General features: G+C 43.7%; 1 protein-coding gene across 6 annotated transcripts in view; it reads left to right on the forward strand.

Annotated features, from left to right (window-relative positions):
* LOC101799748 (deubiquitinase DESI2) overlaps positions 1–12232 on the forward strand; it is a 54180-nt gene that overhangs the window by 38016 nt on the left and 3932 nt on the right. The gene's annotated exons all lie outside the window — the stretch shown is intronic.

Genomic DNA, 12232 nt, shown 5'->3' on the forward strand with positions numbered 1-12232 from the left:
TTTAACAGAGCTGTTATTTCTCTTCAGAGATGATTGAAGCACAGAGAAATGCAAATTTACCCTCTTTCCTAATCTGAGATATTGATTATTTAATTTTTAAATTGACAAATAAAAAAAAGCTGAGATGTTTAAAGCATGTTTCCATTAAGGTACGTGTATTTCAGCACTTATGTAAATCTGTTTTTGGGATCTTGACGCAGTGCCAGAAAAGAAATGAAAAGAAGGAAGTGCAAATGACCTTCCATTTAGCAAAACAAAACCAACCAAACAAAACCACCACCACTACCAAAAAACAATGCCACTGTTTCTGTGTCTTCCATAGGCATTTTATGGCAACTGCAAGGATAGAATCTACTCCATGTGGAGAAAGACAGCTTGAAATCTGTTAAGACAAAACCTGTTTGAGCTGAAAGCAATGGAAGTTTCTATTCTCATTTCCCAACATCTGAATACTCGCTTAACTTTACATCCTTGGTACTTTCTTTTTGTTGTTGTAGTTCCCATTAAAAACAAACAAAACCTGAACACTGTCCCTGTCCTTCCCCCCCCCCCAGATTAGACTGCTCCAATCCCTGTCATGTAGAGCTGTAAGGTGCAGCCTTCAGCTGTTAAAAGCAAGCAGAATGCATTGACCACATGATATGTGGCTCTCAAGCTGTGTGTCACCATAGAGGGTAGAAAGAACTGAGATTGGTGCTCTGAGACCAATTCTGAGACTAATCTGCCTAGTGTTTGTATTGTCCTTTCCTTCAGACTCTTCATCTGTGACCCAGCAATAATAATAATCATCATCTATTTATGCACAGCGATGTTATGTGGTAGCTAAAAACAGAAAACAGGAAAAAGTATTCAAAGACTTAAAAGAAAGGCTGTTAGAAGCTTTGTTTGGCAGAATAAATCTGCCCCAGAGCACGAGCAGCGTGGTAACGTCAGGTTCTTCTGAGCCTCCTGACTACTGCCAGGCAAGTCACATCCCTGCTTTGTGCCTGACTGTCCCCTCTTGTATGCTGGATGACTTCCTTCCTTTGAAATTTCCCATAAAAGCTCTTATCTGCTAAGGTTAATTAGCTGCCTTGTGGCTTGCATTGCTCTCTATCAGCAAGCCCTATCAGAGCTGGAACTCAGAACTGGTGATGTGTGGGTTCAGGTGTTCTCACAAATGCCTCTGGCAAGCCTTGAGACAGGGCTGTACGGCCATGTGCTTGAGGGCTGTGCCTGACCTTCCTAACTTCCTCACTGGCTGCAGGCTTGCTAATTAGGATCCATACAGGACACCTGTAGGCCAGGTTCCTCATCCTCACATGGACTGCTGGAATCACAGGAGTAGGACTTTGCTTTCAAAGTTCCTGTTTTCTTGTCCTTTGTAATAGTATTTTCTCAGAAAATAGAACATATATCTAAAATCTTCCATCTACTTCTGCCTACGAACAGTTTTTCTGTTAAATTCATATTTAATGTAACGATGCTTCAGGTCTCACCATGGTAACTGGCAGTTGTTGTCTTCAATAGTTACAAAACTTGCTGTCTAAGCAGGCAAAGCAGACTGACTACGTTAATGGTTAGGGAGATGTCCAGACCTATGTCATGAACGTTTGGCCGTGCATCTTGAAAAATTCCTGGATAGCAGCAGGTCCAGCACAGGCAGATAAACACTACTGAACCACAGGGCATGCTTTTTCTTGATACTTACCTCTGGAAAAAACTCATCTAGCTGTGCTGTTATATGCCACAGTGGTGCTGAGCCTCTCCCTGCAATTCCACACATCCTTTCTGGGCCTTCTGATTTTCCTGCCCACACTCACTTGTGAGTTACAAGGGGCTTTGTTACTCCCTTGCTGGTACTTAGCTTTGAATTTTCCTTTCTCGCTGCTGCAGACTGCAAAGCGTGTTTGGACTCGCTCAAGACTTAGATCTCTTCCCCACTTTGCCAGTTCCCCATGGCCTTCTAACGTGCAGTGACTGGATCAAAGATGGATGGATCTATTAACAAAGCAACTCCCGTGGAAAGAAAACTGAGAGTGCCATGGTTTCAGCAGCAGAAGTTCAGACTTCAATTTCTCCGATGCTGTTTCGTGGAGAAAGCTTTCTCAGAGTGTGATTCAGTGAAGGTGCTGTGTGATCAGGAATCTTTTCCTGTGGATTTTCTGAGAAATATCTCATCAGGGAACTTTAGAATGTTTAAGAAGTGAAGAACTACCCAGGACTGTAAGTCTCTGCCCATTGAGTGCTGCACACCATCTTCACTACACTTTTGAAGGAAGTTCTGCTATAACATCATGCAGAATTTCCTGGTGGTTAGTCATCAGAGAGAAATTAGATGCACTCCATGTGTATGTACCTGGCTTCAATTTAAGGAAGTTGATACACACACCACTTAATACCCCTTGGCGGTCTCCTTTTACCCTCACAATCTGTCAGTGAGGGAAGGTGAGGGAGCTTGATCTAATTAGTGAAAATCTAGTTAGTGTTGTTTCAGCCACTCTGACTGCTGCTACATGGTCCCGTGGTACCCATTTTTATAAAACCACTTAAGCAAATTGCTTGTGGGTTAAAATGAAGAGGTTCATCAAACTGGAATTAGCAACTTGCCTACAAGGAGCTTGTTCATTTCATGTTGCTTATGTTGACAGTCACCAAAATCAAGCAGCATCAGTAACACGCTCTCTGAAGAAACTGTCCAGGAGGATGGGCATTCCTTTTAGGGGACTTGTGCCTATGATTTCTGCAAAGAAAAATCAGTCAGGCCACCAGCAGCCAAGCCCAAGCTTTTCGTGCTGTTCTGAGCTTCTGTGCCTTGCTGCGTGTCAGTACTCCAGGCACTTCAGGGAGGTGATGCAGCAGGCACACAGCAGGGATTTTAGCATTCTGATAATATTATGTGTGTGGGGAGAATGCAGTTAGGACCACATCAATACTGGGTGAAGTCCTTCTGTTTGATCATCTGTTGTTCAGTCACTGTGTTCCTAACAATCCCAGCAATATGTACAAATGGCCCTTCAACGAACAGCAAAATATTTATGTTCTTTATGAGTTGCCCTGCCTGATGAAAGAGGCTATTTAAACTCTCCCAGATGGAAAAATATTGGCTATTAAGCGTTAGAAAAAAAAAAAAAAAGGCTTTAAAAATAAAAAGAGAGGCTAAAATAATTAGTCCTTTCCATAATGTGATTTGTTGAGTTTCCTGGTTTTCAGAACAAGGACAGAAGTTACAAATTCCTGTAAAGCAGATGTGGAGAGAAAGGAATATAGTTGTGCTTTCAGCAGAAAGCTAAACTCAAAGTAATTCCTGGTCTGGAAGGAAGGACCTGCATGCTTGAGGTCGCAACCATGCCATTGCTTTTCAAGAGCACTTGTTACTACAGCAGCAGGAAGCAAGGAGGTTTGCTGTGAATAGTGTGCTTGGGGTGCTGAGAAAGAGATGCAATTATACTGTCACCAAGCCTGTTCTTTGGGCATAGATAAAGGTAGATGCACACAGATATTGGGAACTGTGAAATTGCTGTCAGAGAGCTCTCTTTTCATTGCAGAGCATGGCTCTTGATTATTCTGTAACTCTTAAATACAACTTGGACCTGTGGAAGGCAGATAAAGCAAAAGCATAGTTGGCACAACTTGTACCCCAAACACACATGGAAGTGAAAGGTTGACTGTCAGGGGTTCAAATGGGGGCAAGTAAGAATAAGCCCTGTTCATGTGTAGGCATATGGTGAGTGTATGGTGCCCAAGGACATCTTTAGAGAAAACAGCTGTAACTGGAGGATCAGAAGGAGGATGAAGGTTTTCTCCTTCCAGGTTCTTCTCCAGTCTGGTGATATTCCTCAGTACTGAGTGTAAGGACACTGTCACTGCGACTTAAAAACTCAGAGAAAGCTTCTGCTGCTTAGCCCATTCACAAACAGAAGATGACTCATTTGACTTCCCACCAGCAATTTTCCATGCTTCTGAAGTTTCCTATCTTAGATAAGTTATGGAGCCCTGTTCCTACCAGAGTGACGACAGTTGCTACAGCATGCCTCAGAAAAGGGCAAACCACCATGGGAAGGGAGAAAAACACCTTTGAATCAGTACCAGAACTGGAAGATAAGTGGAATGACTCAAGGAAACCATTCCTTCTCCCTTCACCCAATGTGATTACTGCCAAGCAACCAAAATGCTTGATATTTAAATAAATTGTTTAGCACCTTGCTATAGGACACATGGCACGCAATTATCAAAGAAGCGAGGCTTCTGTGAGCACCAGGGAAGATAACCTCTCTTATTCCAATTGCCAGCTGTAGAACAGCAATAAAGTCAGTAGGTCTTATGGGCCCTTTTGGCAAGATATGAAGCTGATGCCCATCATAATTAGGAAATGAATTGAGAGGTACAGATTTGATTCACCTTAAAGATTGTTGATGTTGGAACTTTATCAGAGTTATCAGAGGATAGTAGTGATGGAAGATTTTATTCTTTTATCATGTCTTCTCTTCCCGTTCTTCAAAGGGAAATGATTTCTTTCTGACCTGTATATGTCAGAGAATCATAAACTTGGGATAGATCACTTGGATTTGAGGGATTACAAACCCTCAAGGAAAACAGATATCTTCTCCAGCTTTCTTTTGTACTCGTGGATCCTTTTCACCCCTTTACTCCTTTAAATATCAAAGGATCTGTTTCCTAATTGATCGGCACTTCTTCATCCAAAGGATTGGATCCAGAGGACTGTGCTCAGAGATGCCATCTGGTAAAATAGCTGATTTCCCCAGAAAACATCCTAACAGAGATAATTGTTAAAGCTGAACTAGGATTTTTGGAGTAAACTGAGTCACTGAAAGCAGAGACTTCTAGATGGATCTGACAGTTTATTAAAACTTTTCATAGGGAAAACTTGTGTGGGTTCAAACAGAACTTCTAGCGGGTGAGACACTCATTGTGAAGTAACCACAAGCTTCCTGGATAAAGAGAAGCTCACTGGGGTGTGGGAGAGCAAGTTACACCAAAGATTTGTTTACCTTCTATTCTGCATTCCAGCAAAAAAAACTCTTCTGAATATCAGCTGCAAGATGTTTTGGAGAAGGGTGTCCCTCAGCCTCTCCTGTGGGAACTGTCCTACTTTAATTATTTAAACAAACAAGGAAGTAACACATTCCAGGAGGGAAAGGGAACGGCCTAAATCAGAATGAATGTGCTTGTGGTTTTAGAAGCTCATTTTGAAGTGGTAGAATTTGTAGAAGTTTCCAGAGAGAAAGATGTTTGGGGGAACTGGAGGTGGTGTTCTTTAGCTGAAGTGGCCTTGGGAAATAGTCCTGGGGACTAGTGAAGTGAGCTTGGCCTATTAGTCTTCAACACAGGAAGGGAAGAGAATCTCCTAAGCATCTCAGCCTTGGAAAATTCTTTAGCATCCTAGGTGAGCCTGGCCCCTACTGGACGGGGATGGTGGACATAGTCAAATGCTTTGTAGCCAGAGTCAACAATTGTGGTTGGAGCCTTCGTAGAAGGGAGTCATCTTTCTTTACTTCCCCGCTTGCCATAGGGCTGTGCTTGAAGTGCCATGAGATGGTAGCCAACACACCTTTTCTCCATGGCTGGTTACTTGTCCTTTCTTAGCCAAGGCAAAACTGGCAGCCTGTAACAGACTTGCACCAGAATTTTGCTTTCCTTAAAGTAGTTTGACTTTCACCAAATTTGCTGAGAAAGGCAGGTTTGCTGAGTCAAGGACCAAACGAGGGCAGCTTTTTAATCACAATGAATAATTCAGCCCTAAAGCTTTCCAGGTCCATCCCCAGACACACGTGAGCTCTTGTAATGTTATTAAAAACGAGGAAGCTTTCCTTAGCCTGAAAGCTCAGGGAGAAGGGATTAAATATCAGAGAAGGGAACTTCAGGAGGCATTTGTGTCGTGGTTGAAAGCAACAAAAGCTTTTATAAACCAGTTTTCAGCAGATCCTGAGGAGCGAAGTGATACTCGTGTTTTCCTTAGTCAACAGTTGCTTTTCAGTTTCTCTGTTAGGAGGAGGAGATGGGTGTTTTGTCGGACAAAAATATGTGTGCTAGTCTGTTACTGGCAGGGGACAGAGCACTCCAAACAGGCAGGAAAGAGGGACAGAAATGAACAAACAACCCAACTGAAAAGCAACCATGGGCTATGAAAGAACGTTAGGAAACCTTTGTTTCCTGGCACCTGAGCCAGTCTTCACCAAAGCTGATGGAAAGACATGCTTCATTCAAGTAGCCTTTGAATGTCGCTAGCTCTATGAGGAACAGGCCATCTTGCTTTTCTGTTTCTTAAATACCGTTTACATCTAGAAGCAGCTTATTAATAAAGACATCCTGCACCCATAAATTATCCTCATGGTTTCAGATGGATGTCATTCCGCATGTAAGTATGCACAACTGTATACTGTTAGTAAACTGCTAAATGGTATCACAGATAGAGCTGCTCTGTAGTGGCAAAATGAGATTTCTAAGCATGGTTTGTGTATTTGAAATTTATGAAGTACTTGGGGAGTTCTTGGAATGAAGGCTAATATAAAAGTATACATTTCTTCTTCTATTATTACCCTTTCTAGCCTTGCTACCCCGAAAGGGTATTCCAGCCCAACAAAAAGGGTTAATGGAATAAATCCTACATGCATCTTCCAGGTCTCTCAGTCCATCCTCTTTTTGCTGTCTACCTACTTGTGCAGGGAATGGCATGAGGTGGCAAATAATTGGAAAAAGAAATCAACCCCTCCAAAATAGCTTTCTTAGCACATCATTCCAATTGTTTGAAAATGGTCTGATTTTGCCACATGTGCCTCTGCAGTTATTTCAGGTTTTCCCTTTTTTTCTGGTAGATTGATCACTTCAGATTAAATGTGAAGATATTTTAAGAGTAGAGAGAAAAAAAACAACAATGAAACAGAAAAACAAAACAACCAACATTTTAAGCTTCCTGGAACTGTTGTAAGTGTGTGTGGGGGGGGGGGGGGGGGGGGCTGCACCATCTATTTTGCTTTATTTGCTTTATTTTTGCAGTTGTCTTTCCAAACCAAATGGCCTGTGGCCTACCCTGTTATAAATAAACGTAATAGCTTGGAGCCAAGTTAGTTCATACTCTCTGGGGAGTTCTTCTCTAGACACACCATCATGAACCCTTTGAGGCTGTGTACACAAATGCTGAGGATATGCCTCCTTTATACAAATGAAGATGGCAAGGAAAAACCCCGTCCGTTTCACCAATGCCTGTTGATAAATGAAAAGTGTCAGAAGTGTAAATGAACTAAGTATGTTGATAGGCTTTTGAGACTGGAAGCTTTTGCTTAGGAGTCCTGCCAGACAAAGTCTTTCCCTGTTCCCATGGGTTCCTGTATTCTCTCTTCTCATCATCTCTCCATCCTCAGTAACCTGCTGCTTACCGAAGTTAGGAAAGTAGGCTTCAGACTGAGACTGAAACACAGGATTTTCTTGACTAGCTATTCAGGGAAAAAGGATGCTGCTCATGCCCATCACTCTGTGGATGTGGGTTGGCCTGGTCGTGTTCAGGACAGCCATAACATTTGTGTTTATATATATATGTGTGTGTATTATACTGTAACATATGGATGATCATACTGGGTAACAGCTGTTCTCAGCCACTGGTCTTGAAGCTGCACCTGCTAGGAAAAGAGAGTTCTTTTCCATGCCATCATGATAATAGAAATGAATCACAGTTGTTTGCAGTGTTTTAAATATCAGTTACAAGCCCAGACTTAATTACACTCAGCGCTGCTGAAATGGTCATCTGTTAGGAGGCTGCTTGCTGCCTACCTTGTCATCCTGCTGCCTGTACTTAGAAGTGCTGGCTACAAGCACTTTCATGCCCAGAGGCATTTGGCCATGCTGCAGCGTTGGTACATAGCAAATCAGTGATGCCACTCATAATTCTGCCCTGAATGTGGTCCGTCAGATGTCACGTAGTCACATTGGCAGGGCAGAGCTAGAGGTATGTTCCCTGCTGAGACATGCAGACTTCCTCAGCTCTTTGAGCACTGGGCAAAGGTGTGCTCCTGCATTGGGTTTATGGTTTATTCTGTATGTCTCCAAGTACTAATTTGATTGCATTGCCATGTTTTTCTTTTTACACATGCTTCTGGCAGCTCTAGTGCAGCCTGCAAGCTTTGCCTGGGCAGGTGTGCTGGTTTGCATCTAATGGCCTTATTCTGAAATTCAGATAAGCGTCATCTATGCTGTGTTGTCTAGGTCTTATAGGAACAAACGCTGGAAGGATTCCCCTTGGACTCTGAAGGCTTTGCCCCTGAAGTGCTGTGGGATGTGTTGGACTCCTCAGGCAGCAGTAAGCCCCTTTGCATTCTCCGCGATGTGCCAAGGGAACCCTGCACAGCAGCTCTGTGGATACGTGCCCTGTGTGGCCGCCACCTCGTTCTAAGCAGGGCAGCTGAGGGGAAGTAGCCGTGGGTGGCTGAGCAGATGTTCAGGGCTGAACTCTCAGAGCCTCAGCACCATAAGAACTGAAGTAATTAGCACGCATTGCTTGAGGAATGTAACGCTGCCTCTGCACAGCTTCATTTTCATGGACCAGAGGATTACATGGTGCCTCTGGAAGGGCTCACTTAAAAAAAACAAACATATACCTAAGAGTGGTGACTTAAATTTCTGTGCGTGGCCTGAATTGCCCCAATTTGCACCATCCAGCACAGCACTGAACTTACTGCATTTAAGTGTTTTCTTTTAGGATCCGCAACTAAACAGCCCTTCGCCCTCTTTTGGAAGGGGCTCGATCCATTAAGCTACCACAGATTACATCTAGTATATTTTAATAGCGTTCACAGAACGCGGCACATACCTTATCCCTGTCTCAAAAGAGAAGAAAGAGGAGGATAGCAGCAGGCTGATTGCATTGTTCTCTGTAAGGCAGAAGACTCAGCTTCTTCCATAGCAGGACGGCATACAAACCCACGTTTCCCAGCTGCTAGGCTGCTCTCCTGCTCAAGGTAAAGCTTTACACAGAACTGTAAGGTCTTGCTGAGAAATAAATCCTCGCTCTGAGGGCACTTAAGGGAGGGAAGAGTCGTGAGTTGCAGTCCTTATACCCTAGGGCTGTTTATATATTTTAACCAGGGTCTGTTTACTGCCAAATGGCATGGCTGAAGATGCTCAGAGGCTCTTTTTACATGCTATACAAGCTGCTTCTTGATGAGTTGAAATCCCGGTGTGGATTTGACAGCCGTGCAGAAACAGCACCCGAACTGCCGGGTCCCGTTTCTCCCTCACATTTGGCTTCAGCCACGGATGTCTGAACTGCTGCTTCCCTTTGACCCAGCTGCATCTGCAGAGTCCCCTGCAGCTCCTGTGCAGCCCCCGGGAGCCCGGGCTGACTGTCACAAGGTGCCGCTCAGTGGAAGCTGCGAGTACATGCAGCCTGCGCGGGGGCTTCTGCAGGAGGTAGGTGGGCACCGGTCAGGGCCAGCAAGCAGAAGCTGCACCCGCTGTCCCAGGGGCTGCGTTTCAGGCTGTGGCAGTGGCTGGCTGTCTCTGTGGGGTGGGTGGAATAACTCACGCCTTCAGGCACCTCACAGAGCGAGAAAGATGAGGAAGAGCTGTGCTCAGCAGTGATAGCCAGACAATATTCACAGGAGGTCTGCAGAGCTCTGCTTAGCCTGAATGGCCTGAGGTTTGCTGCTCATAGTTCAGCCTCTCCTGTACTACGCAGGGTTGCCCATCCCAAGCACTTCTATGCCTCAGATAAGCTACAGCTAACCCCTGAGCTACCTTTCAGGCTTGCATCTCACATAGGCTTAGCCCTTCTGTGGCCCTAGGTGTTTCTTTAAAGTTTCTTCTCCAGTCAGCTGCACACCAAGAGGCTCAGCTGTGCTTTTTTCAGGTGTCACACTCAGGCTCTGCTGCAGCTGTGGTAGTTTCCTGGTCCCTGGGTATTTCCAAAAGGGACGGTAGCAGGACAATTTGATAGGATGGTCGGGACTGGTGATTTCTGACCCATAGCGGCTTATATGCTAAGTTTGACACAACAGCTACATGACCCATCACAGGAAAGTTTACCCCTCTTAAAAAAAGAAAAAATAACTTGGTTGTCAGGCAAGAAAAAACTCTTAAATGCCCAATTTCTGAGAACCTTTTAAAAAAAAAAAAAAATTCTTCTTGTGGAAACAGTGTATGGTAACAGGGTTCTGTAAGTTTATTAAGTTTATTGTTCCAATGTGTGGTTTTCAGTTGAGAATTGCCTTAAAGAGCTGCAGTAAGGTTTCTGTGGATTCATACACGGCTGAAAAACACCCACTTCATCTTGCTTGTGTTGTTTTATTTAAGTTTGGTTGGCTCAATCCCATCACAGTCAGGCTTACTTGATGCTTCTCCGTGAGCCAAGTACTGCTGGATGATGTAGCATGACACACTCTATGGCAAGAAGCTGAAAACAGAGGAGAAGGTTACAGTGTTAGTGGAATTCCCTGCAGTTGCCCTTTTGCTCCCGTGGAGCATTGTGTTTTGCTGTGGAATAGTAACGAGGCTTTGCTGATGAGAGACAAGGGCAAACACATCTGAGGAAAGGGAAACCGCTTTGACTCTATCATTATCCTTAAGCTTCACAAACAGCCCTTTGCTGATCGATGTCATGATGCCCACACATCTCTCAGTTCTTTTTATGGCTCCTCCTGGCCTCACTGATTCATTCTGGGTGAAGAAGCTCCCATAAACAAACAGCAAACGTTTCAGCATCGCTTCCACATTTGGAAGTGCTATTTCATTTGCCAGGGAATCTGCTTAGAAAAGAAAGACAAATTTTAAAGCTGTATTTCCATTTCAAGCAGTCTTACCTTGTTCTGTTCTATTGCTTCTACTAATTTTCTGAAGAATCATACCCTGTTTTTGTTTTCCTATTAACATCTGGGGGGGAGAAATCTTTAGGAAGACCTATGGTTGCTTGAGAACTGAATTCACATGTATGCATGCATCACAAGGAGCCTGAACTGAGTCACTTTCTACACTGGCAATATGTTGCCTGAGTTCCTGGGCAGGAAGAAAGAGAAATGCTACGAAATCTAGAGGCAATTCTGCTGCATTTGTTTGTTGGTTTTGGCTCGAGTTCAATGTTCGAGTAGAAGATATTGAATACAGTTTTAAAAATTCAGCAGTATTCTTATGAAAATGATCAGAGGCGTCTGATGAGAAAATCAAATAGATCAGCAGATTTTCTTTGAATGAGTCTTAAATGCAGGTAGAGAGTGCCTGTGCTTATTGATTCAGGCAGTAGTTCTAGCAATGGAAACCAGGAATCCGGATGGGGATAAAGAATTACCACTGAAGGAACTGTCCACAGATTAAAAATATCAAAAACACAGATTCATATGGCTGTGTCTGAGGTTAAGTAAAATGCAGCACCATTAAGAACGGAATTAGAAGTCCTTGATTACCCTTGTAATTTAGTGTATTGAGTAAAGAACAGGACTCTGTACCTGAAAATAATTTAAGAAGCCAAATGGTTCTGCTTGTTCTCTGATGCCTAATGATAATGGCTTCAGTTTCACACATTGATTTTTAAACAATGCATGTCAGAATAAAGTTAGTTCCATAGTCAAATTAGCATGGTCTCAGGTTTGCTTCTATCTCCACACCTTATTGGAAATTCCACGCTGTCAGAGTAAGCTAATTTCCTTACACTCAAGGTGACTGCTGGACTGGAGCTTAGATTATTCTGGCCAGACCAAAGTGCACGTGAAGGACCAGCTGGCCATCTGTCCTAAGACCTGTCCAGCAGTATGGCCTGTCCTCTTTGCAACTGCTCCAGTGCTGCTCGCTGAAAAATCCCTTGAAACCTCTAAGCATTCCTGCATTTCCACTGTCAATAACAGACATCTCGCCAAATAAGCTCTTTAGTGGATTAGAGACAAACAACCTCTTAGTTTTTGCAGTAATTGGTATTAAATTAAGTGTAGTTTTAGTCAGGAAGAAGGTGGGAGAGAAATGAAAGGAGCTTAGTACTGGCAGAAGGTGCAGCGTGGACAGCCCTGGAAGCACTAATCCATGTAAAGTACGGAACGAGGTCTGTGGGGTGCCATTTCCTCAAAATCTGCCTTGGAGACAGTGCTGGGTGGGAAGGAGAATTCAGGTAGTATGACCTGCCACAGACCTCAGGCTCTAGCATACTGGTGTAGGGCAGCACAGGCAGTGTATTTACCAAGGACAGATCCTTGAGGCTGGTAAATTCCAGGTGCCTCTTCTGTGTCTGCTTTGGGAAATGGTAAAATGCAAAGGGAAA

The sequence above is a fragment of the Anas platyrhynchos genome, chromosome 5, assembly GCF_047663525.1.
Source record: "Anas platyrhynchos isolate ZD024472 breed Pekin duck chromosome 5, IASCAAS_PekinDuck_T2T, whole genome shotgun sequence".
Classification (NCBI taxonomy): domain Eukaryota; kingdom Metazoa; phylum Chordata; class Aves; order Anseriformes; family Anatidae; genus Anas; species Anas platyrhynchos.